General features: G+C 46.4%; 1 protein-coding gene across 6 annotated transcripts in view; it reads left to right on the top strand.

Moving 5' to 3' along the window:
• Nucleotides 1-27,500, top strand: part of EPN2 (epsin 2) — a 978,978-nt gene that overhangs the window by 65,211 nt on the left and 886,267 nt on the right. The window lies entirely within an intron of this gene.

Below are 27,500 nucleotides of genomic sequence, written 5' to 3'. Positions count from 1 at the left end.
TGTGTCACTGTCTGTGTAGGGAGAAATGCATTTTAGCCTAGCCACACCAACTGCAAGTCGAATGTCCTACTTTGCCAGACCTGCTGATGTTATCCAATGTGATATACACCTTTGGGGAAGGAATACTGTAACTGCATAGTGCTGTAGTGTAATGAACTAGTTAGGTAGGGATTCTACTCCCAGGCATGACGTGTGTGTGTGTGTGTGTGTGTGTGTGTGTGTGTGTGTGTGTGTGTGTGTGCGCTAGTAACTTGTCTCCTTTGTGGAGGTGGGTGTGAATGTGTGACACATGGGCCCAATGTGGAGCGGGATTTGCAAATTTCTTATATGGTGGCCCTAGTATATATCACAATGTCCACTGTACAGGGATAACAGATGTGAAATAGTTGAGATGCTGGGGTGCAAATCCATACCCATACGTGACATAAAGGCCAGGCAGTCACAGTTAGCAACCCCAGTATTACCCAGAGCACACTCTCAACCCATGTCTCGTACACACACACACACACACACACACACACACACACACACACACACACACACACACACTTACTTAGGCAACAGCCAATATGTGGGTAGTACACTGCATATTGGCCACGGATAGTAACTATGGAGTGATTGCAGTGGGCTACAGAGGGCATGGCACCCTGTCCATCTGTCCAATTGGCACGTACATGCAGAGTGTGCACCTTCCCCATGTTTCCCACTGGACACCTGCAACACCTGTGGTGCCATCACATGTGACCCACAAAGGACATACCATGCCTGAAAACATGCCCTGTATGGACAGATGCCACTGACACCAGGGAATGCCATTAGCATGCTATCAATGTAGGTGCAGGGTAAACCTGCTGTCCATTACCAGTTCCCGCCACAGGTGGCCAAGACTGGCACATCTGATGATCAGTGTATACAACATGGGCCAGACACCCCAGGTACAGTTCCACATGTCACTGTACATGCATGTGGGAGGTGTGCACATCCCAGACACTGTCCATGTCATGGACTAAGGAACACATACATGGCAAGCGATGTACAGCATTGGCAACGCACAGTAGTCACCTAGGTGACTGGATAGGGGATACAATACCCACCTGTGTGAGCAAATGCAGAAACTACAGCCCTGAGCCACAATGCTGACCATTGTCATGTGGCCTAATGCCAAGGTATACCCATCACCTAGTCTTGTGTAGCCATCTGGCACAGTTGATCACCACACACCTGTGCAGAAATGCACCCATGCATGTCCGTACTGGCACCCTGTGTTTTTATGTGTGTGTTGTATGATGTGTATGATCACATCCACACTCACTACAACCCCCATTGGCATACTGAAGTATATTGTCTGATGTCAGACACCTCCCCATACCCTTTGCCTATATCACCTCTGTATGATCCCTGTGGTGCATGTGATACCTGCACAGTAATGTGCTGTGGCAATCTCACTAGTGATGGGTTGTATTCCTGGCTTTGCCAAGTGTGTGTGAGTGTACGTCCCTGTGAGAATGTGGCTTTGTTGATGCTGGCACCTGTTCATGCGGACAGGCACGTGTACTACACCTAACGTATAGCTACCATATCCCTGTTGCAGATGTCGCTCACCATCACATATACATTTTGAGGGCTCCACAACATGTAACCTATGTGGCACATCCAATAACTGCATAGAAATGTGATAGCACTACATAATCATCAGGGGTTTGATACCCTGTGCTGGTAGGTGTGTGACACAAACATGCTCAAGTTTTACTTTCGCACCCTTCCCTGACTTATCTTTGACTTTGTCCACCTCTCTCACTCCCTCTCTGGTGGATGTGGAGACCTACACTTGCTTCGCTTAGGCAGCAGCATGTGTATTTTACGTGATGCTCATAATCAGCTGATGGCCTCTGCACAAATTGCAGCCCTCCCCTAGCTGATTGCATGTGGAACAGCCGTGGTAACATTCCCATAGCCAATTGTATGGAAACACAAACACACTCTAGGAACATCATGTTGGTGTTGGCCCTTTTCATTCACTGTGAGCAGGAAGTAGATCCATTTGGCAAACAGCATCTCAGATGGATTGGGGATTTACCTCTAACAACATACACTGTGGAAACAGGGCAACACACAGGAGGGGGATGTGCTTGACCTGACTACAGACTGTAAGTACTGCTATACTGCATTTGGAGTAACGTTGGTTTAACTGTGTGTGTGTGGATATGGCTGTCCTACATGTTTTAATACCTGCCGTGTCAGTTATATGTTTATGAGGAATCCCCATCTTTAGGGTCATCTGCAGACTGAGCAATGTGTTTTGCCTTAGATGCTCTGTGGGTAACACATCTGTGAACTGCAGAAGGTAGTGTGAGGATTGCAAATAAAAATAAAAAGCACAGCAGTGTTGCCAAGATAAAATCACCAACCTTTTATTAGAACTACATAAAACTTCACTGACTAAGCGCTTTCACCCTGATAGGGCATCTTCAGAGTCAGTCTGTTACATTTTAAAAAAATCTATATATACTTTCAATGGTCATTATTATAATCAAAACCAATTGAACGTAATGAGTCACAGCTTCTGTTAATCAAATTGTGTGTCAATTAACCCTGTAGTTGCCCATTCAAAAAGGATATTTACTTGTGCAAACTTCAAGAATCATTTCTTCCTAATGATATACAATGATACAAAAAGCAGAACTGAATACTTGTATACAAAACTAAATTCATTAAAAAAACTTGAAAATATAAACTGTGTTATTAGACTGTAAGGTTACATTGTAAATATTGTTAATTAATCGCATCATACCTGTATTTATTGGGAAAGTGTAAAATATATACAAAATGAATATAATATACATGTGTATAAATAATAAATATTGAAACCTTCTTTGTAAGTTGTCCAAAATATATAGAAAAAATGTTAAATACAAGCTGCCTTGTGCTTTAATATGCAAGCTAGGGATAAAGCTTTGTTAATGCCGGGAACCTTGTTGGCATCTAATCGAATCTGCCAAAGGCATTCCCTGACCTCCAAGATAGTTTTGTAATCTCCCCCAAACTCTTTTGTCCAAAGCCTGTCTATAACATAAAACAAATTTTTAAAAAAAATTAGAACAGTTGTTGATGTGGTTGTATAGTGCATTGGTAGATTTCTTGTTTTTTATGTTCCTGTAGTGTTCTAAAATTATGTGTCTCAACTTTCTAGTCGTCATACCTATATAAAATGCTGGACAGGAAAGACAGGTGGCTACATAGATTACCATATTGGTGTTGCAGTTGCAATAACCTGGACTCTTCAACGTCCATTTGTAGTTACCCACAGAAACATAGGGACAGTCGTTGATGTATTTACAAGCCTTGCAACTGCCGCACTTGGCCATCATTTTTGGAATTCAGTGTGAGGATTGCAGTCTGTAGATGGTGAAAGCCGTGACAGTTACTCACCTCATATCCCTCCTAGGACATATGTTGCAACAAACCCTGTTAAAACAGTAAATGTATAAGATTATCACAGCAACATGTCAATATTGGCCCTGTGTATGTGCTTCCAGCCACAACTCTGTCAACCTCTGTACATATGTCGTGCATTAAGAGGTGCATATGTGCTGTACACCATCATTAGTGTCATCATATCTGATAAGCCAGTGAGAGATCAGACTGCTACATATGTTATGTACAGTAGGGATTATATTTGATGACATAACCTGGACAGTCTGTGGTTGTTTGTACAATACCGAGGTCTGTGTACAGTGTGTGTATTGTTAATATGTAATTTAGCCTGTGTACAGACTGTGGTAGATGTCACTGTTCTAGGTCCCATCCTATCTGATGTTACATGCTGCTCCGCACTATATGTTACCATATGGCTTACATGTTTGTGGGGTCATACACACACACATGTCCCATATCACAGACAGCCAGCAGACCAAACTGTGTAGCAGCCCAGTATATGTAGGATTAGTCTGTGAGTGGCACATATGAGGATGGTGTTGAACAGATAGTCCATATACTGAAATATTATGCTACCTTACCATATGTGGCGGTGTTCACATTGGTTGTGGTTATGCATTTTCACACGGGTGCAGCTTACCCTGTGCTGTGACATGGCTGTATAGAGGTACATGTGCATTCCCCCATAGGAGATGTAGGCCAGTGTTGAGCCAGTCTGCCTGTAGCCTGCACAGTGCATGGTTACATGCCTAACAGCTTAGTGTACTTAACCAGTGAGATGTCATGTGCAGATACTTGCCAGATGTACTGCTGCCGGGCCGCCCTTAACAGTCATGTATGTCAGACAACGCAGTGGGATGCTGTACAGATGTATGTCAATATCTAGTGGGTAGTATGTGGCCATGGCACCCCTGTACCAGCGGTCATTATATGTCAGGCCAGACAGGGGTGTGTGAATGCATAACCTATGGTGCCATATGTATACCAGTCATGTGTTATACCCATCTGTCCTTAGGATGTCTGTCAGTAGCCAATGGCACACATGTGAAAAGCAGATGTGACCTCCCACACACACCATGTCTGTGAAGACGGTCCCAGTTACAGTAACAATAGTCTACTAATATACCTGCTATATATACCTGACATCCCCTTGCACTACGACGTTGGGACTATAGGGGCTGGGGTAGGGCTACATGCCATGTCCAGGACATATGGTGAAAATATATGTACATATAATTATCCAGATATCTATCTGTGTGTGTGTGTGTGTGTGTGTGTGTGTGTGTGTGTGTGTGTGTGTGTGTGTGTGTGTGTGTGTGTATATGTATATGTATATATATATGTGTGTATATGTATATATATATATATATATATATATATATATATATATATACACACAACATAACTAGGCATATCTGTACATATAAGATGTGCATACATATATAGCTATCTACACACATCTATATGTACATATACACGTGTATATTTAAGTATACATATGTACATATGAAGGGATGTACACATTGCCACATATATGTTGCACTATACAGATGTGTATACAGACATATGTATGAGTATACATGTAGACATATGTACACCTATGATATGTATACAACCATATTCCTGTCATGAGTAAATGTCACGGTTGTGTATACCCTCCCACATGTATATCACCGTCTGTATCTGCTATGTGTACATTATGATAAAACAACATATGTGATGCAACAGTCATATTAATAACAAGGACTACACAATTTAGGAAGTAAAGGCAATTGTTCAATACTACTCTATGTGTATTGACAGCTATATTGGTAAAACAGCAGCTGTCTCCACAGTGGTCATGGCGTAGTGGTTAAGCGTTGTGACTTCAGTGTAAAGGGTCCTGGGTTCAAGACCTGCAAGGGCTGTTCATTTTGTTGCTGGGCAGAACAAGGACTGTCCGATACAGAGTGGTTAAGGCAGTTTTGAGCAGCTTTAAGCGTGTTTGTGCGGGTTTGAGTGAAACTAAGCTGTGCTAAGCTATGGGTAAACGTAAGAGCACTTACACAGTGTAGGCAGCGCTTACCAATGCGTAAATCAGCTTAGCTGTTATATTGCAGCAATGTAGATACTTGCTAAGCATAGCTTAGCCATGGTAACCAGGACTATTAGATCATAAATTTAAGTTTAGAGTAATTGACGTTGTTTATCCATACATTAGAGGAGGCGATATGGGGAATTCATTAGAGGTCAAGGAGTTTGAATGGATTGTTAGATTTTCAGCAGATAGTCAACCAGGCTTGAACTCTGCTGTTTCTCTGAAGCCTGTTTTGACTAAAATACAGCGTAATAAGTTAAAGTAAGGCTTGTATGTATTCTTACAAATGTAAATAGTATATATTTTCTCTCTTATATGTAAAAAGTTTCTTTATGTATGTAATTTTTCTTATTAATGTATTTTTGTATACATGAAAATTCTTATATATGTAAATTTTGTATTATAGATACTATTTAATCTTTTATTGCACTATTGCTTTAATTTGTTCACATGATGTTGGGCTGTGTGTCATGTGATTTTATGACTCTTATTTAAACTTTGTTTTTTAATGAACCTGTATTAAGCATTGAGAAAGGGTGTAATATATGAAAGCTTTGTGTCGTTATAAAGGTGGTTTTTGCTCAGCGTTGGTGTTATTTATTGGATTATCTATACAGTGGTTTGTGCTTAAACCAGGACACACAACCCAGTCTGATAACCTATAATAAGTGTATGTAATGCCATGTTCAATACATGCACCTATGTGCTGTCATTACAGTAGCAAGGGGTGTGAGTGTAATGTGTGGGTCACAGATGTATATGAGGCCTGTACAGCACTGTAATCCGTGTGAATGTGTGACATACAGGTGTAGTAGCCCAGGGTACGTGCTGTCACACTGGCATGTAGTGTATCATGGCAGTACTACTGTTGACAGTGCTAACCCAGGCAAGAGCAGAGTGCTTAATGTAGTACTGACAACAGGCACACCTGCGAGCATGGCTGGACAACGATGACTCCCTGTCATATCCCTGGTGTGTGAGCTGTGTCACAGTATATGCCCCTTACTGGTCTGTCAACGCACTCATGCTACTGCATAGCTACCTGCCAAGCTGATGACTGTCAGTCCCTGTGCAGATGGCAGGTATCCCGCAGGGATATGTACAGGCAACCTACACTTGATTGACGCTTTATTACGCATATGGCATGTGCATGAGATGTATATCCCTGTAGTACCAATGTTGGGGTATACTATGGGTTGTGTCTCAGTCGTGGCCAATGTGTGATGGTGGGTGTAGCAGAGTGTCATCATGGGTTTCAGGGAGTAAAATATCCAGTTGGGGATGTGGGTGCTGTGTACACTGTTGTTACACCAAGGTACACCAGGTATATGTGCCATGTACCACGTTATGGTTACCACTGTCACCATCAATCATACAGGTAACTGTTACCACAATCCAAGCCAGTTATGCATGTGATGTGTGCAGCCTACCTGTAACACATTGGAGACATGGTCAAGGTAGTTAGCAGCGATAGGCCCGGGTATCTCAGATGTGTGTCTGACTGTTCTGTATCTGTAAATGTGCATATGACGGTATGCCACACTACGTATCGTCCACATACATGCATTACATCCCCCATCAGCATACTGTACATGCCGGGGGATGTTCTGCGTGTACCATGTAACCTGGGACACACCTCGCCCTAAATGCTGTGCGGTGTGTACAGTGTAAGCCACACATGTCAGTATCACGACACTGCTAGGTAGGGGTGTAGTCCCAGTGTTGGCAAGTAACAGTGTGTATGTATGTGGATTGATCTACATCAGGTTGCAGGCATGCCGCAGCGGGCCACCTGTCCATGTGGCCCAAGCAATAACAGGTATAGTAACCTGTGACGTGTTCAACTGTACCCCAGATATGTCACTGCCATGGTGTCAGCACAGTGACATACCCCGTTGTGTAGTATGACTGCAGACCATCCTCGTGCTGACACGTACACCTACAACACACATGGATAACATTTTTAGGGACCACAACCGACCAGCATTACTAACCGCTATAAGGCATCATTGCTGGATGGCTACACTACCTCCCAAATATGTCTCACACTCTACTCCCTACAACATGTTACACTGCAGGACTGTGGTACACTGAGGCACAGTCACCATGTGCATCAGAACCATATCAGCCTGTCCCTGCTTTGATTGTATGGATGACAGGGATGGGGCACGGGTATCATCATATGCACAGGTCATCCTCGTGCTAGCACATGTACACCTACAACACAATTGCATAACATTTTAGAGACCACAGCCAACTAGTGTTACTAACAGCTATAAGGCATCATTGTTGGACGGCTACACTACCTGCCAAATATGCCTCACACTCTATTCCCTACATGTTGCACTGCAGGACTGTGGTACACTGTTGTACAGTCACCGTGTGCATCAGAACCATATCAGCCTGTCCCTCCATCGATGGCAGGGATGGGGCACAGGTATCATCATATGCATAGGGTGTGGTGTTGGTTTGCCAGAGGCTGAGGGTGGGCCATACATTTGACACCATGTGTGTGGATGAGGGGTGTACTCTGGGGAGTTGGCTGAGGTGATGTGGTGTGTGTAAATTTGGGGTTGCCCTAGGTGTATTTGCATAGTGTGTGGGTATGCATGCACACAGTTCTGCCTTGTCGTTGCTCTACACAGGTGTTTATGAACCGCTGCAGACCATATCTGGCAGGGTGTGCAGTTCACTGCCTCCGGCCACGGGCACGTGGACTGCGCCTGCCCAGGGGTTCAACTGGCCAGGACCACATGCACGTCGCCTGCTGTGGTGTGAACAGCACACCCCTCGCACTGCTGGGTCTGCTACTGCTACTACGGGAGCCCCTTGGTGTCCTAGTACATCCAAGTTGACTGTCAGCTGTTGGTGTTGCTGGCCCATGTTCACGCTGGCGTCACCACATCCCCACCACACATTGAAGCACAGACACACCACGGCAGATGAGGGCCATCATCTCATCATGCTGTCCTATCCGCTTGCTCGGTAGAAGCACGGATGGCACCTGACAGTTCACGGAGGTTGTCGCTTACAGATGCGAGAGCAGCCCTCTGCAGCCTAAGGCCCTGTCTGGTGTAACGCTCAATACGTGCCTCCACCGCCATTACAGCCTGAAACCTGCTTTTGCTGGTCGCAGCTATGTCGCCTCTGCCAGGGGCATGATGTCCAGCGGCCCTGCCACGAGCACCCTGGGACATCTGCCTATGTGGCAGCCTGCCGGACATCCGGCTATGCCTGCTGCGACCGGACACAGTAGGCATGGTTACCACACTTTCCTGTGCACTGCCACTGAACGCCAGCTGTCCCTCTGCTATGGTCACTGGTGATGGGGTGTGTATAGGCACTGCAACTGTGTGCGGGGGTGTGGTGGCTAAAAGGGGGATGTCAAATGTTGGCGCAGTCAGCCCCTGACAACCCCACCTGTGCCTCAACATTATCAGCTTCATTGGTGTCTGTGTGGACACCTGCATCAGATTGCATGCAGGAGAGGGACCCTGACCCACCTCGCCACCTGTGGGGGAAAACAATAAATGCAGTTTAAAACCTGTACAGCATTGCCTAACAGTACACACACACTCTCTCTCTCACTCTCACACTCACACTCACACTCACACTCACACTCACACTCACACACACACACACACACACACACACACACACACACACACACACCTCCGTAATACCTACTTGTCCATAGCTTTACAGACAGTCCCATGTATATGTCCATGTGTTACCCCATCCTGCGTTACACTTGTTAACATGCACACATCACTCATTTAACATCACAGTCCTCTAAATGCCCACACAAGCGGCCACAACACAAGGCCTGTTGCTACTTTACCTGCCTGACCTGTGTGTAGTGGATTTATATGGCCTCACTGCTGTCATTCGGTATGCACCCTCTGTATGGCCAGAATGCTGTGCATGGCCCCTGTATGTGTGGACTACTATGTTGTATCCATAATAGCTCCCACTGGTGTGTCATGTGTATGTAATGCTCAGTACATGCCAGATATGCTGCTCCGTCAGCCCATCATGTGACACCTGTAATATTTGGATACACTCCCTGGTGTTGACTTTTTACTTCCCCAATGCATCTGTAGAGCTGCATACGTGGGTTGTAGGTGACCTCTCTGCTGACTGCGATATTACATGTATACCTGGAGCCTACCTTCCCTCAGGGATGCCTGTTCCATGCTACAGACCATATTATACTATTTACTGTCCTGTGATTACACACATGACAGGTATTCCTGGTGTGTAATGTGGCAGTCCATGTACTGCACGATCCCAAAGGGGGGTACAGCCGTATGAACACCTCACAGTCACGCATGTGCATACATGGCTACACACACAAACACACATATGCACACTGGCAACATACATGCATCTACCTCCCACCACTTCACCAGAGTGACCCTCCTGACAAACTAACCACCAGGATGCGCACACACGCACACATACAGGTGAGGTTGCACAATGATCGTACACACACTCCTCTAATCTGCCAACATGCAGAACATATGGTACAGAACAGCATGCAGTTCAGCTATAGTCGGTCCATGCTAGTAACAGTATACATGTTTGTGATGCATGTGCTGTGACTAGGTGATGTCCCTTTCCCTGGATACCACTGCACCGATGTACACAGTATTGCTGTGCACCTGTTCTGCACCCTGCCACGTACTATGCACCACAACTCACAGGTGTGCAACCCATTGTAGAATGTGTAATACTGTGTCAGTTTTGTCAGCTTTACTTCTCACAGCCCCTCTGTTTTTCAGCAACACATACCTGGGATGATATTTGGACTGTTGTCATTGGTGGATGCCTGATTTACAGCTGTCAGTATCAACAGACCATGTATGACCACTGCAGAAATGCTTACATTGACAACCATCGGAGCATGCCGTGGCTATGGGGGGTGTACACACCTTTATTGATTTTACACACACATCTTTGATCTGCTATGTGACCACAGCACTGCATATCTTAGCAGTACACAAGCCCGGTATGTGACATATGTCCTGTACTTTCACATGCAGTGTCTACAGATTGTGTTAGGTGTGCGGCTGCTGACCGCAATGCATACACACCATGTGGGCATATGTGTGCACATCCTTATGATGATTTATCACACCTCTTGTTGTGTGTACTACAGCAGTCACTGCTCATAGCAGGGGTATACCAGCGTGGGCCTTCTGCAATTGCCAGTGTATGTTCAGTCTACCCTACACATGTCCCCGTATTCTGCATGATTGCAAGGTCTACTGATGTGCACATCCCATGGTGTTCACACAATGCCGTCACTACTGTAGTGTGGGTAGGGTTATGGCTGCCACAGGTCCTGAACCTGACTATATGCAGATAGAGCCATTCCTACCATTCTTAGGATCCCTGCTGCAGTGCACTGGTGTGTCCTGCTGAGACCCCCCCCCCTTCAGCTGTTATGCAGATGCATGACAGGTAATCCCTACTTATTTGTGTCACTTTGCAGTGTCCCATACACTGAGCACCACATGTTGCAGCCTAGACCCAGCTGATAATGTGGACTATTGTAATGCCTTATGCCATAGTGTATCTCTGCTGCAGTTGGCATTGCCGTACAGGTATATACACTGGTGTTGCACTGTATATGGGTGTTGTTCAGAACATGTCACTACTGTAGGCCATGTCTACCAACAGTATGTTACCCCCTGTGGACACATTCCACAATGACAGGCTGTTGGTTGTCTTGCAGGTGTGTGACATACCCTTTCAATGCCCCATCATGGTCGCCCCTGTGAGACCGGGCATTTCACAGCAACAATACATACACATGTACAGCATGCGTTCAGGGTAGGTGTGTTAGATGTGTGCATGGAATAAACCATCACATGCCTGGTGTGTTGGCATGCATCTACATAAGATATACTCACCAGCTACAGGCTGCTGCCTTGTTGTATCCCAGAGGGACCGACATAAGAGTGTGAGAGATGCAGTATCAGTGGCCACACCTGTGGCACTGCTACAGGCTGGATGCAGTACTATCATACATCACCGGTATATTCCCACAATGCTGCCACATCTGGACATCTGTTTATCACTACAATGCAACAACACAGTATATCTATGACATGTCAGATATGCATGATCTACCTGTACCACTGCGGACATTTACACAACAGTGGTCTACTGATGTGCCCTGTGTCCTTACCTGCACGCTCCTCGGCTGGTGTGTGGGTGACACCCACCTCCATGAAGGGGTCCAGTGGTTGTTGGTGTTCCAGATGGGCAGGTGCCACGAGGCTGGCCAGGAACTCCTCCACACGTGTCAGGGGAGGATGGATGGCATGCCCCCCCCGTGGCGAGTTGATCCCCCCGGACTGCAGCAGCATGCCGACGGGCATTGCGAAGCAGGTTGCTGCAGTGATGCCAGACCTGCTCATAACTGCATTTATCCAGGCCGACATTATTGACCCTGTGGACTAGATCATTCCACAGGGCGGTCCGCTCCTGCTGCTCATAGGCTGTCCTGCCAAAGAGCACCTGGTAGTGCTGTACCAGGTGGTTGATGATATCATTTTCATCCGCTGAATACACTGGTAACCTGCTGTGTGACATCTTGCCTGAAAGACATAAAGATGGAAACAGGCCTGAGCAACTCATACAGCAAGGTTACCACAGTTCGTAATACACATCTCTGTCACCCCCCCCCCACCACCATATCAGCTTCAACAGACTGTACACACAACTCATTAGGTATGGCTACAGCTTAACTACCGTTTGGACAGATTTTGTGTTGTACCACACCTTCTATGTGATTGTAGCCATGTCCCCTGTGTGGACACTTATCATTGCTGGCCTGTTACAGACTATTCACCTGCATGCCATTGTCAGGGCCACTGTGGATGTTCTTCGTATTCCACTGTTGCAGTCATTACATTTGGGTTATCTGCCTGCAGGTAACCGTCAGTAGGCCTGATTTAATAAAGTCTTGGGTCCTGTGTCAGTTGCTGTCCCTTCTTCCATGACGTCAGGTGTATAAAACATGCAGCTGACACCATTACATCAGTCTTTCTTGACGCACAGTGCCCGAAGCAGAAGCATTTCGCAAGTGCCTGTCGGCCGACTCCTGAAATTTTTGTTTTCGAGTTTCAGAACCCAAGTCTTCAACTAAAGCTAAGTACTCCGTTGGGGAAACTTTTTCTTGCTCCTTACCAATGTCAGTAAAAGTTAATAATTGCATTACTTGTGGAAAGCAAATACCTCATAAAGATTTTCATTCATACTGTATTCCTTGCCTAGGCCCTGACCCCGATGTACCTTGCTGTCAGTTTTGTGCTTTAGTTAATCAGCGCACTATCCGTCGTCTGTATATTTTCGCCTGTAAATATTTTGGTTCTCTGTTTAATTATCCAGAAATGTCGTCGGTTAGCTATCCAACTACTGGGATTCCGAAAACATGCAAAGATAAAGACAACAGGCCGCCGAGGTCCAAAACTGCCAACGATGCTTCTCCTAAGCCAGTCGCTGATACCCGCTACTTCTAATTCGCAGACCTCTACTGAGACCCATTCGGAGTCCGGTATGCCGCGAGATGCTTCAACTTTGGAACCCGTGTATGTCTCTACCTTGGATGGGTCCGGAGCCGGACTTGCATATTAAACCGACACCTCCTTCTTTACTTATGCCTAAATCTCGATCCATGCCTAAAAAACCGACACCCAGGCCACATGCTCAGGCCTGTATGCCTAAAATACAAATGATAAGAATGGCTGAAGATCTAAGAACTCTAATCAGGGGTGGCCAACCCCCCCCCCTTCTAAGATGCCTAGGACTGAAGTTGATTATGAATCTTCTGATCAGGATTCTGTTTTTTCTGATGATCTGGATTTGCCCTTATCTACTTATGAAGATTCTGATGCAGAGGGCTCCATTCCCTCTGCTTCCCCTCCTGAGGATTTTTCTTTTGGGGAAACCTTGCACACCCTAAGGGAGCATTTCCACTGGGAAAGCCAGGATTTTTCTAATTCAAAAAAGAGGCTTAGGGATTTCCTTTTCCTAACTCAGCATAGGCCTTTAGCTATTCCTCCTGTACTAGACATTGTTAATGATGCTTTTTCAGACTCTAGTTTGGCCCCTGATCCCCTGCCTCCTGCTCCCAGAAAACCTGACAGATACTACAGGATCCCCGAGTTCCACAAGTTCCTTTTTAAAAATCCTATTGCAGATCCAGAGACCATTTCACAAGGGCCCAAGGGCATTAAGGGTTGTACTGCTAAAACTCCTACCCCTTCTGATAGAGACTCCAGGGCGCTGGATAGATGGGGTAAGAAGGTTTACACTTGTGAAACTTTGGCCATTAGGGGTTTAAACTGCCAGTTTCATATGTTAAAGTATCAGCAACATGTTATTGGACTGCTTAAACAGAAAGCTATGTTGATTCCTGACCCTGTGGAAAATAAAGAATTACAGGATTTAATGCATTCTGCAGAGCAAGTTGGAAAACATACTTTGCAATGTGGTTTTGATTCATTAGAGGCCTCTTGCAGGGCTGCTGTTACTGGGTCTGTGCTCAGAAGGCATGCTTGGCTTAAGGAGCAATCTTTGCCTGATCATGTTAAAGCTAAATTGTTGGATGCTTCTTTAAATCAGGACCTCCTATTTGGCAACAAGGCTGAGGAAGTTCTTAAAAAGATGGAAGATAAAGCTAAATCTATGCAAACTGTTAAAGATTTTTTTTACAAGTTCAGCCTCCTAGATTTAGTAGGTACTGGCCCTCCAAGAATTGGTCCTGTCCAGCCCCTTCCAGGTCTTCTCAAGCCAAACCCAGACACAGCAAAAACCCCAGGTTTCATTCCCAGGGGATACACAGAACTAAGCAGTGGGGGGCCTCCACTTCCAAATCTGTAAACAGTAAGACTCCCCCCTATGGTAAACTGTCTCAATGACTTCCTTTTAAAATTTCCAAGCACTTATCAACTGACTTCCCCTTTGGGGGGAAAGATTGCTCTTCATGCAAAGAATTGGGAATTCATTACCCAGGACAAATGGGTTTTAAATATAGCGTCCCAGGGATAAAGATTCCACTTCCACATGTTGCCAACACCAAGCGGGTGGCCAGACCTACCCCCAAATCAGTGGGCAGAGGCCCCAAAACAAGTACTTGCTCTCTTAAGCATGGGGGCTATTCAGCTGGTACCAGAAGAGGAAAGGGACAAAGTTTCTACTCAAGACTTTTCCTGGTACCCAGAAAAGACAATTCATGGCATCCTATCCTGGACCTGTCTACTGTAAACACCTTTTTGGAGATTCCAAAATTCAGTATGCTGACTGTTCACCAATTACTTCCTATGCTAGGCAAAGATGCCTGGTTGGCAATACTAGATTTAAAAAAAGTATACCTGCTCATCCCAGTCAGGGAATCTTACAGAAGATACCTACGCTTCAAAGCAGGCTACACGCAATATCAGTTCTCGGCACTGCCCTTTAGCTTATCTACTGCACCCAGGGTATTCACAAAGTGCCTAGCTCCAGTTATTGCATTTTGCAGGCAAAGAAATAGTCAAATATACCCATACCTGGACGACTGTCTAATTCAGGCAGAAAGCCAGGACATACTTTTGAATCCTCTGGCCTTTGTACAAAGGGTTCTAACTTGTCTGGGGTACACCATAAACGAAAAGAAATCACACCTGGTACCCTGTCAGCAAATTGTTTTCCTAGGAGCAAGCTTGAATACAACTTCCCAGATGGCTTACCTCACGCCAGAGAAACAAATTCATTTGACAACCTACTTCAATCAAGTGGCCACAAAAACCCTGCTATTTGCAAGACAAATACTGCAAGCCTTGGGGTTCATGGCCTCCTGCATTCATCTAATTCCATATGCAAGACTGCATATGAGGAAACTAAAGTGGTATCTAAAAAGCCTATGGTGTCAACATTCTGAAGACCTAGAAACAATGATTCCTGTCATACCTTGCCTACTCCTTGAGTTCCTTTGGTGGGCAGAGGCCTGCCACCAAAACAAGGGACTACCTTTCACACCACCCCCTGCCACCCAAACCCTAACCACAGATGCATCAGACTATGCATGGGGGGCTCACCTGGCAGGGAAGTGCATTCAGGGCAAATGGAACCCAAGTCAAATGCACCTGCATATCAATAAAAAAAAATGTTAGCTGTATAGAATGCTCTGACAGCCTTCAAGGACCACATTCTTCCAGGACAACTAATGGTAAAGCTGGACAACACCACTGATGTTATGTGATCCTATCTCGCCTACATTCTGACTGATGGGTTCGGAGCCGATCCCTCGGCTCCGACTCGGCACGCTTATGCCAAAGAGCGAAGTCTCTTATTGGCTGAGCTTACTATATCCCAGGATGCACCACTACCAGTCCCCCAGATCTCGTTTGCCGCTAACAAGTGAAGACGTGGTCTCGAGCTGGCTGAGCTAAGTAGTGATTATTTTCACTAGTTTTTCTGTCAGGAATTTCTTTATTCTTCAAAAAAAAGCTGTTTTAACAGCTGTTCTTGTGTTTAGAGTGCGTTTGGTGAAATTCACTTGGTGAATTCTTGTGTTGTGAGTGTTGACTAGGAGTACCTCTTGTGTGGAAAGGCCTTTCCCGGTCTTTTTGGTTGTAGGTGACTTCGGTTCTGTTTAGGGATCTCAGATCCTGTATATTACTGATATTTCTCTTTCTTTTAAAAGAAGGACAAAGTAAAAAAATTCTTTCTATTTACAGTGTTTGTACTGTGTTTTGACTAACTCAGAATGTCTCAGGTACCTAGGCCTTCAGGCTTTAAAAAGTGCACCAAGTGCAACTTTAAAATGTCTATCACAGATGACCACTCTCTCTGTGTTTATTGTTTGGGTGCAAAACATTTGCAGGAGTCCTGCAGCGTGTGTCACGCTTTTTCCTCAAGGGTCCTCCAAGAGAGGAAAAATAAGCTCATATTGAAAGGCATTATAAAACCTTCCTTTGAAGAAGCTTTAGCATCCTCTCCTTCTCCTGCTAAAGAAAAGGGCGTCTGCTCCGACCAGTCCGTCGGATCCGACCGCCAAAAGACATAGGCAGGCCTCTCCTTCGGCTCCAAGGACTTCGGAGCCGAGGTCGGAACGGTCTGCCTCGATGCCACCAGTTTCGACTCCTCTGGCTTCGGAGCCGATGGCTGGGGCATCGAGAGGCGGGTCATCTTCATCGGCTCCACCGGTTTCGGAGCCGATGAAGGTTGCCCGCTCAGACACTTCCTCCTCGGCGCCGAAGCCCTCCTCGGCACCGATGGAAACTAGTTTGGGTATTCCTTCGGCGCCGATAGTCATCGAGTCGCCTCGGAGCCGGTCCCCTAGCCCCTTGGGGCCGTTGGAGAGGCCATCTCAAACCCGTTCAGCATCCTCTAGGTCATCGAGGATGTCAGATTCGGACATAGACAGGGTGCTCCAAAGACTGTTCCAGTCCCCAGTCTTTCAAAATTTGTTTCGCTCCGACCCAGTTGGCTTCGGAGCCGACAGCCCATGCCCATGTCATTGCCATTCCTCCTCCGACCGCTTCGGCTCCGTCGGAGCAGGTGCTGTTGGAGCCGGTAGAGGTCTTAGGGTCGGCTCCGACCCTTACTCCAACCCGGCCTTGGTCCGAGTTTGGTACGGACTTCTTCGGCTGGACCTGGGGTGATGTTTGGGACCTATGCTGTCGGTTCCGAGCCTCCCTCTCGGTGCTCGGCTGCGGGACTTCCGTCTGCTGTCATGGCTCGGGACCGGACACTCCCAGGATTCTGGGGTCCGGCTTTCAGAGCTATGAGGAGTGCTTTGGCCAAGTCTTCTTCGGCCATCTCTCCGGCTTTACCGGCACCTTCCCTGGGTGTGGAGACTGGGTCTTTGGCAGTTTCCCTGTCCTTAGGCACCGGAGCCCTGGGCCTGAGGTTACCCCATTGGGGTTCCCTCCTCCTGAGGGTTCTTGAGTTGTCTTCAGAGGAGCCCCCAAGGAAGAGATCGTGCAAGAGGAAGCACGTGGACTCCCCCGAGTCTATTACATCGGACACTGATCTTGATGATGCGGAGGGGTCCCCGAAGTCGTCCTCGGATGATGTCTCATTTGCAGACATCTTAGAGATCCTCAAACAACGAGGCGGCTGGATATCCAAACCCCCCTCTGCTGATGAGTCAGTGCTTCTCAAGGCCTTTGGGGCTCAGCCCTCCGCCTCCTGGGTGTCTCCGCCCTTCGAGCTTCTGGATTTAGTTTGTCGGAGGGCGTGGGAACATCCAGATACCGTGGAACCAGTCCCTTCTCGTCCTAACAAATTTTTGTCTGCCCCACCCGAGAAGGAGTTCCTGACCAAAGGCGTGGCTGTAGATGCCATGGTGGTGGCATCTGCTACACAACAGGACGTGGCAGAGGCTTCAACGTCCGTCCATCCTCCTAATAAGGAGTCTAGGAGCATGGACGATGCAGAAGCGCCCTGACTTCAGCGGCCTTTACTTTAAGGTCCCTGAATTATTTGGCACATTTTACTAGGCTTCAGAGGGATCTGGTCAAAGAGCTGTCAGATTCCCTCTCAGGTAACCTACCTGAGCAGCTAGCCCAGTCGGTTAGCTCTCAGTTGGCTATCCTTGCTTCAATTTCTAACTCGTCCATGAGGCTCATTTCATATGCGGCCGAAGGGCGGGTAGAGCGCAGGCACAGGCGTGGCTCTCGGAGACAAGCCTGGCTCCGTTTGTGTCATTTTGCGGAGGCCTTCAAGTCTTCCTTCCGACGCTCCCTTTGATGGGTCCTCTTTGTTTGGACCTAAGGTTAAAGACACTCTTACCGCTGTGAGCAAGAAGGAAAAACTTTATCTGCCGTAGGTGCACGTTATTCCACTCCCTTTCGGCCTTATCCCAAGGCTAAAGGAGGGGGGAAGATGTGGTTCCGCAAATCACGTAAGTTTTTCCATCAACAGCAGGAAGATTCCCCTTCCAGAGGCAGAGGACGGGGAAATTTTTCTGGGAGATGTCGTCCCAGAGGCGGCAGAGGGCCCCGCAATTCTGGAGACCGCGAGTCCTTTCGTGGCTCTTCAGCCTCCCACACTTCATGAGGGATTGCCCGGCTGTGCTGCTCCGGAGCCAGTCGGGTGCCGTTTTGCCAAGCACCTAAAAGCCTGGGAGTCAATCACTCAGGACAGATGGGTGCTTCGGATTATTGCCGGAGGTTACACCATTCCCTTCACACACTCACCCCCACCGTCCAAAAAAATCCCGGACCCACCACCCAGTCAAAGGGAAATTGCTGCCGCAGAAGCGTTAAAGCTGCTAGAAAAAGGAGTCATCCAACCGGTCCCCACAGACCAGATCAGATCCGGAAATTACTCAAGGTTCTTTTTAGTGCCAAAAAAGACAGGGGACCTGAGACCAATATTGAATCTCGGCAGACTAAACCAATCCGTCACGAAATCCAAATTCCGAATGGTCACGTTACAATCCATTCTCCCATTATTGGAGAAGGATGTTTGGATGTGCTCCATAGATCTCAAGGACGCCTATTATCACATACCGATACATTGGGCGTCCAGGAAGTATCTGCGCTTCAGCCTGGGAGACAGTCATTTCCAATTTTGTGCTCTGCCCTTTGGTCTCACCACAGCCCCCAGGGTGTTCACCAAGTGCTTGGCAGTAGTAACTGCTCACATGAGGAGTCTTGGATTCCAAGTGTTTCCCTATCTGGACGACTGGCTCCTGACTGCCACCACCAGTCATCTACTAATGGACAACCTCAAAGCCACCTTTTCCCTGGGTGCTACCCTGGGAATTACATTCAATTGGTCAAAGTCTGTCTTGCTGCCCTCTCAGCGCATAAGGTTCATAGGAGCAGAGATAGACTCAAAATTGATGCGCGTTTTTCTTCCTACCGAAAGGATCCAAACTTTACAAGGCCAAGTTCAAGCCCTGCTTTCAAGATCCAAGGCCCCAGCCAGGATGGTCCTGCAACTTTTAGGTTCGATGTCTGCCACGGTTCTTCTAGTTCCTCTGGCAAGATTGCACATGAGGATTCTTCAGTGGCTATTATCGACTCCCATTTTGATTACAGAAACGTGCAAACGGGACCTTCGCTGGTGGCTTCAGACATCCAATCTGAATCAGGGAAGTCCTTTTGTTATTCCCCCTCCAGTGGTCACCCTGACGACGGATGCCTCCCAGACAGGGTGGGGGGGGGGCATTGTCTGGGCAGGTTAGTTCAGGGTTCCTGGCTTCCAGACGAAACCTTTCTCCACATCAATGTATTGGAGATGAGGGCTGTACTTCTGTCCCTACAGGCCTTACACAAGTTTCTCCCTCAGGGCATTATCGCTATCCACACAGACAACATGTCGGTGGTCTGGTATCTAAACAAACAAGGAGGGACCAGATCTTACCCCCTTTGCAGAGAGGCCATGAGGGTGTGGGAATGGGCTGTAGCTACCAGCCGCTTCTTGGTAGCGACCCACATTCGGGAAATCCAATATATTGGCAGACAGATTAAGCAGGACAATTCTCTCTCCTCACGAGTGGTCCCTGAACGAAACAGTAGCAGCTCAGGTTTTCAGAAGATGGGGGCTGTGCTGCGACCTGTTTGCAACACCACAAAGCATAAAGTGCAAAGGTTCTTCTCCTTGACTCCACATCAGGGGAAGCAGCTATGGATGCTCTAGCACAACCTTGGCCAACAGGGCTACTTTATGCCTTTCCTCCGATTCCACTTCTCCCAAAGTCATTCAGAAAGCTTCTCAATCGGGGTCCACAATGATACTAATTGCTCCGCACTGGCCTCGTCAGGTATGGTTTCCTACCTGAAGAAACATGCGGTGGACGATCCTTGGACTTTAGATCTAACTCGGATCTGCTAATTCATCAGTCGGGACGACAACACCAGTCCCTTCACACCTTGAAGTTGACAGCTTGGCTCCTCCACTTCCGACTTTAGTCAGAAATCACACATTAGACCCGGAAGTTATTCACATTTTATCTTCGGCCCACAAACCCACCACTAAGAAATTGTACCTCAGTAAGTGGAAGAGGTTTGCTATCTGGGTTCAACTCAGGGGTTAGACCCTATCACTGCTCCAATCCCAGAGGTTTTGAAATTCTTAACATCCCTGTTTAATCAAGGATCTTCTGTCTCTACTATTAAAGTCCAACTAGCGGCTATCTCTAAATTTCACGAGTCCATGGATCCTCCGTTGATGAGCAGCAGATTATGCAAAACTTTCATTAAAGGTGCGGGGCTGTTAAGACCCCCAGTTTTTCATCCTGCGCCTCCGTGGGATCTTGATTTGGTGCTGTGCATTAACATCTTCCCCTTCGAACCGGCTGCTACATGTGAGTTAAAATATCTGTCTTGGAAAACTGCCTTCTTAGTTGCAATTACCTCTGCAAGAAGGGTTTCAGAGATTCAAGCCCTATCTATCAAACCTCCGTACTTGATTTTTCACAAGGATAGAGTATCACTTAGGCCTAATCCATCTTTTGTCCCAAAGGTCTGTTCTAATCTCTGTCTCCAACAATCTCTAGAGCTTCCAGTTTTCTTTCCAAAATTCTCCAATGAAGCAGAATACACTCTCCATAAATTGGATGTTCACAGGCAATTGCGCTTCTATCTAGACAGGACTCAGCAAATTCAGAATCAGACCAGTTGTTTGTGTCCTTCTCAGACAATAAATTGGGTAAAACCATCACAAAAGCTACTATCTCCAAATGGATTAGAGATTGTATAACTCAGGCTTATTCCTCTGAATAAGCAACTTACAACATCTATCAAAGCTCACTCTACCAGAGCTATGGCTACTTCTATAGCTTTTCATTCTAAGCTCGCTATTTCTGAGATTTGTGCTGCGGCTACTTGGTCCAATCCGCACACTTTCATTTCCCACTATAAATTGGATGTGGCATCTAAAGGGCGAGCATCATTTGGTTCCACGGTACTCAGGAGTGTTTTCCAGTGAGCCACCCAGGATTCAGGTGCTAGGGACGCTGTCCCATCAGTCAGAATGTAGGCGAGATAGGATCACATAACATCTTTTAGTTATGTACTCACCATAACTTCAGATGTTTGGGATCCATCTCGCCTACATTCCTAATACCCACCCTCCTTCCCCAGCCTTGGAGATCAGAAGAGATTGAACGGTTTTGAGTTCTACTGTTTTATCTTGTTTCTTCTGACGATGTTATATAAGCAGTGCTTGCATGTGTGCATGTATGCGGACAAACTAGATCTGGGGGACTGGTAGTGGTGCATCCTGGGATATAGTAAGCTCAGCCAATAAGAGACTTCACCCTTTGGCATAAGCGTGCCGAGTCGGAGCCGAGGGATCGGCTCCGAACCCGTCAGTCAGAATGTAGGCGAGATGGATCCCAAACATCTGAAGTTATGGTGAGTACATAACTAAAAGTTATGTGGTACATAAACAAGCAGGGGGGGGGTACACATTCTTACCCCCTCTGCAGACTAGCCATGGCATTGTGGAACAGATCCTTGTGCTACTTAGTTCGCATACAAGCTCAATTCCTGCCAGGAAAACTAAATACAATGGCAGACAGACTAAGCAGAAACCTCATGGACCCACATGAGTGGAAACTGGAACCAAGGATTTTCAAAATGTTGACAAGCAAATGGGGGAGCCCAGATATAGACCTATTTGCCTCTCCCCAGAACTACCAAACAAGCCTGGAAAGTGGATGCTTTGTCCTTCAGCTGGAAAAAACCTATCAGTCTATGCCTTCCCCCCTCTGCCTCTGCTCTCCAAAGTACTACTAAAAATCAAACAGGACAAACCAAAGATGATTTTGATTGCTCCAGACTGGCCGCGCCAACACTGGTACCCCCTCTTGTGCAGTGTTTCATGATTATCTCCATGGCACCTGCCTCAGACTCCTTTCCTGCTGTCTCAGCAGGAGAACCAGATTCTGCACCCTCCGCTTCTAACACTGAACCTTGCAGCCTGGCTAATTACTTAATCTCTCCCTTATCATCCCTCAGCAAACCTGTGATGGATATCGTTTTAGAGGTGAGGAGGCCTAGTACTAGGAAATCTTATGCCGAAAAAAGATTCTGTGCCTGGAACCAGTCTCAAGGGATGAGCACAGCAGCACCCAATTTACCTCAGATTTTACAATAATTAACTGAGATGTTTCACAAGGGCCTGTCTTTTTCCTCCATTAAAATCCACGCCTCAGCCATTTCAGCTCATTATAACACAGAACCTCCCCTCTTCTCTCATCCACTGCTCAAGCAGTTCCTCAGATGGGCCAAATGACCACCCAGGAGAGCTCCAACCCCAGCCTGGGACCTTAACTTTGTCTTGGAGAAACTCACTGTACCTCCTTTCGAGCCAGCTGCTACTGCAGACTTAAAATGTCTTTCTTGGAAAACAGCTTTCCTTTTAGCAATCACTTCAGCTAGAAGGGTGTCTTGAATTACAGGCCCTTATGGCAGTGGAGCCTTTCATCATCTTTCATGCGGACAGGGTGTCCCTCCAAACCAATCCATCCTTCATGCCCAAGGTGGTATCCAGTGTGGCTCTTAATCAGTCAATTCATTTGCCAACCTTCTTCCCCAATCCACAGACTAAAGGGGAACGGATACTGCATTACTTAGATGTGCACTGACAACTTGGATTCTACTTGGACAGGACTAAACCTCAAAGGAAATCTGAACAACTGTTGGTGGCATTTGCTGCAGGGACAGAGGGGGGAAGGCTGTTTCAAAGCAAACCATTTCTAAATGGATAAGCCATTGTGTTCATTTCTGCTATAAGCACCATGGACAACCTATCCCCCAGGGGATCAGACCTCACTCCACCAGGGCTGCATCTACCTCTACAGCCTTTCTCAGAGGCGTCCCTACCAGGGACATCCTAGAAGCCGCTACCTGGAGTTCTGTACATACTTTCACCAAGCATTATCATTTGCCAGTTTTCTCTAAATCCAGAGCTGGCTTTGCCACTGCAGTCTTGCAGGGCCTTATAGCTGGCCCTAATGCTATCTAAATTCCTCCTCCCAACCATAGCTTTGGGAATCTACCCAAATGTAATGACTGCAACAGTGAAACATGAAGAACATAGTATAGTTGTGTACACTTACAGTAAATGTAGATGTTTGAGTGCATTCACTGTTGCAGTCCTGGTTACCCTCCCTCCAGTCCCCTAACTTCTTTTGGCTATACCTCTACTTTCCTTTACTATGCTTAAAAGCCTTTTTGGTGTATTTGCTTTTTTGTTGGAGGTATATCTTTGTACTTTTATATTAAGTGCTTCCCATTAGGGGGGCACCTGACATCTGGGGTAAGAAAAACTGATGTAATGGCGCCGGCTGCATGTTTTATACCCCTGACGACTTGACATCATGGAAGAAGGGACAGCAACCAACGCAGGACCCAAGACTTTGTTAATCAGGCCGACTGAGGGCTACCTGCAGGCGTATAACCCAAATGTAATGACTGCAACAGTGAATACACTCGAACATCTACATTTATGGTAAGTGTACACAACTGTACTTTACATATATGACAGTGGGGTGGTTGCTCTGAGATTGCTGCACATCTGACCGTCTGTGTTATTGGGGATATCTATGCATGCTGTTGGACATGTACCGCGATTGTGTAGATTATTACTACCAACAAATGTTCTATAACAGTTGCACAACAACATGTATATGTTGTATTGGCCAGCTGATCACCTCTCCACACCCATCTGCCCATGATACCTGGTCACATCACATGTGTGTACCAACCTGGGGCCGCCTTGTGTACTGTTACAGCAATATCATCAGGCGGAACCACCCAGGGGATGTTGCCTCCCCCCTCAGGGCACAAACCATGTTCCTGTCCCCTGAGCTCAGGTCTAGGGTCTGTTCTATACCAGGCTCCACAGACAAATGAGGGACGTGTTACATCAGTCTGAGGCACCCAGTACACATTCACATGGCCAACATGCTCCTCCTGCTCAACCTGCAGACCAAGCACCTTCAGGACGTGGACTGCTGTTGTGAGTAGCAGTTGCTGGGAGGCTTGTTCCCATTGTGCCCATATTGGGGACCATTGGGTGTCCACATCACAGACCACACACCCCATCCACGGAGTTTACCCACCACATGTGTCACATACCACCTCTGTAGACTGTCCTCTATATCTACCAGTCCTGACCACCTCCACATGTGTACCTGCCATACTTCCCCATATTCCCATCGCATACTTCAGACGGGGGCAGCGTGGTGCCAAGAAGGGACTAACATGTGACATACCCGTCCATGGTGCACCCACTGCCAGCTGTAGATATCTGTGTGTATTGCTATGTGTGCTGCTGCCTCGCACATAGCACACATCACTGTGGTAGTGATATAGGGGACGTGTCTTTATATACATATATGTTTGTGTGTGTACATATGTAGACATGTGCAAATAGGTATATATGTATGTGTAGATATATGTGATGCCATATATATGTGCACATATATGTCTACACATGGTTATATGTATATTTTTGGACATATATGCTGATATACATACATACATATCCTTGTATATTATATATGTGACATATGTACACATATGCATACCTATATGTGGGGTACATTCAGACATCAGCTCCACAGTCTCACAACACCTTCCTGCATAGCTGCACTGTTCTGCCTTGCTACAACACAGACTTGTAACACATATGAACACGGCCTGACATTAGTGGGGTATATATGGGACCTGTTTGCAGGTAACCCTATTACACACCTATGGCATTCCAGCATGCTACATTACAGATTCACCTGAGTATCCTGCCATTGGTGGGCCGTGGCTCCCACATGTCCATCATAATGGCATTACTTCCACCAGCTATTGGCCACGTCATATACATACTTCCCATTGCACAACACACACTATGATGGCTTACATATTGTCTGTCAGTGCTGACCTGCACAGTTAACAGCTATGGCCCACTACCCACAGGGACAGACACTATTGTCCATAGCAGTTGTTCAGTTGAACATCATCAAAACTACACCTGATGGCACATATAACTCATTCCACATAATCTATCCCATTATGATGGACCAAGTACTACATTTTAATACATGTACATATACTTTGCATACCTGTTGTGGGGATGATGTCTTTATGAATGGCAGCTGCCTAAATGCCTGCATCTTCAGCTGTTAGCTTGCTGAGCTGTAGTTTTTTTCTTTCCCTCTCCCTCTCTCTCCAGTGACTGGATTGAGCTGCTTTGAGTAGATTGCTTTAGTAAGTGATTCACTTTGGTGCTGACCTCTGCACCAATCGGTGTCCTACACTTGCTAACTGCATGCAGCTTGCTGAGTAGTACTTCCAATTACCACGGTCATGGCAACCACCTACTATAAATCCCTACATCATATGGGCGTGGTCCCTTTTCCTTTCCTGTGTGATGGACATCCTTCCTGTGTGTTCATAGGTTTATAGATTATTACTAGGCTATTTTAAGCCTAGCCAACTACTCCCTGTGAGAATCAAACCCTGCACCTTGTGTTTGCAAGGTAAACACCTTTAACCATTATGCCAACCTCCCACCTAAATGGGCATCAGTGTTACAGATAGCAGGTAGCAATACCTCTTACAGGAGAACCGACACACTCAGGCCAGCTACATATTTGTAGGAGGTTCCAGAACTACAGACAGAGTGTGAGTAGAGTTGTGTTATGCTTTGTATAGTACTGGTGTTACAGGGTGTGTGTGTGTATGTACTAGTTTACCTTGGAATGCAGTCTGTCGGTATAGCTCTCAACCGTGGGCCTGTCCTCTTGGTGGCCAGAGGTGTGCCTATCATGTTTTGTCTGTCCACCACACGGGTCCTGTGACAGATATTTCACTGGCAGTCTGTGTGTTGAGTGCTATCAGTACATGGCTACATCCATTTATGTTTCTAGCCTCAATTCCCTGAGTGTATGTTGCAGACTATCCTGTAACACCAGCAACGTGCTTAGTGTATGGCAACAGTTTTCCACATATGGGTGTGTGTTCCAGCCTCTGTCCTCCACCTACATACCAAGCCTTGCACATATGACATGCTATCAGGAGTTGTTCTGTAGTGGGCTGTGAGTATATCACACTGCCATTGCTGCCATCAGTCCACTGTCGTTGCATCCCCCACACATACGGTGGGGCTGGGGACATATATTTGTGGGCTTCACCTGCACAATACATGTGTGCCCTTATGCACTCCAGAGGCCATTGTATGTAACAGTGGTATATGACCCTGTATTATGGAGTCTAGGGCGGGATGCACCATAAATGACCTAGACTGTTACAAAATGTGGGGGTATCAGGGATGAGCTGCCTTAAGGTATCTGGATGTACAGTACCGTACACTTCACCTATATTTACATTACTTACATAAATTGGGTTAATGCAGGCCTACTTCCTCCTGCCATACAGACTGTTCTGTTTGTCAGTGTGCTTGTGATGGTGTCTGTTATGCCTTGTTATGTAACAGTTGTATCCCATTTGGTCAACTGAAGTCTTTACCACCTAGTAATTTTGCACAGAGTGTAGATAGAGGCTGCTGAACTATACACCTGCAATACATACTGTTGATTGTTTGGTATCATGTGGCCCAGTCTGTCTTTACTATTGTACAATTTGAAGGGCTTGGCCTGGACAGCAACAGCTGTGAACCTTTCCAGACTACTGTATTGGTATAAATGTTTCACAGTCGCATTACTCTATTTATATGGACATCCGTGTCTGAACAGCTATGTGACATGGTATATAGAACTGTAATAATATACAAGTAAAGGTTTTCCATTTCTGCAAACCTGTGTTTGGTGTTTTTTCCTATGACCTCTCTGTGGGTATATGTTGCAGGCAACGATTGTCATTTGTATGGGTGGCCCTTACAGTGTCCAGTTGTTCAGGTGTGAACTGCAGGCATAGTAGATGTTCCATATTTTGTGCACCTTCTACATATGTATCTTACTGTATATATCTCTGCGTATGTGTAGTCACATGTATATCTATATTTATGTATATAC

The sequence above is a fragment of the Protopterus annectens genome, chromosome 12.part0, assembly GCF_019279795.1.
Source record: "Protopterus annectens isolate FY-2018-M chromosome 12.part0, PAN1.0, whole genome shotgun sequence".
Classification (NCBI taxonomy): domain Eukaryota; kingdom Metazoa; phylum Chordata; order Ceratodontiformes; family Protopteridae; genus Protopterus; species Protopterus annectens.
This window is presented reverse-complemented; position numbering and strand designations above follow the sequence as displayed.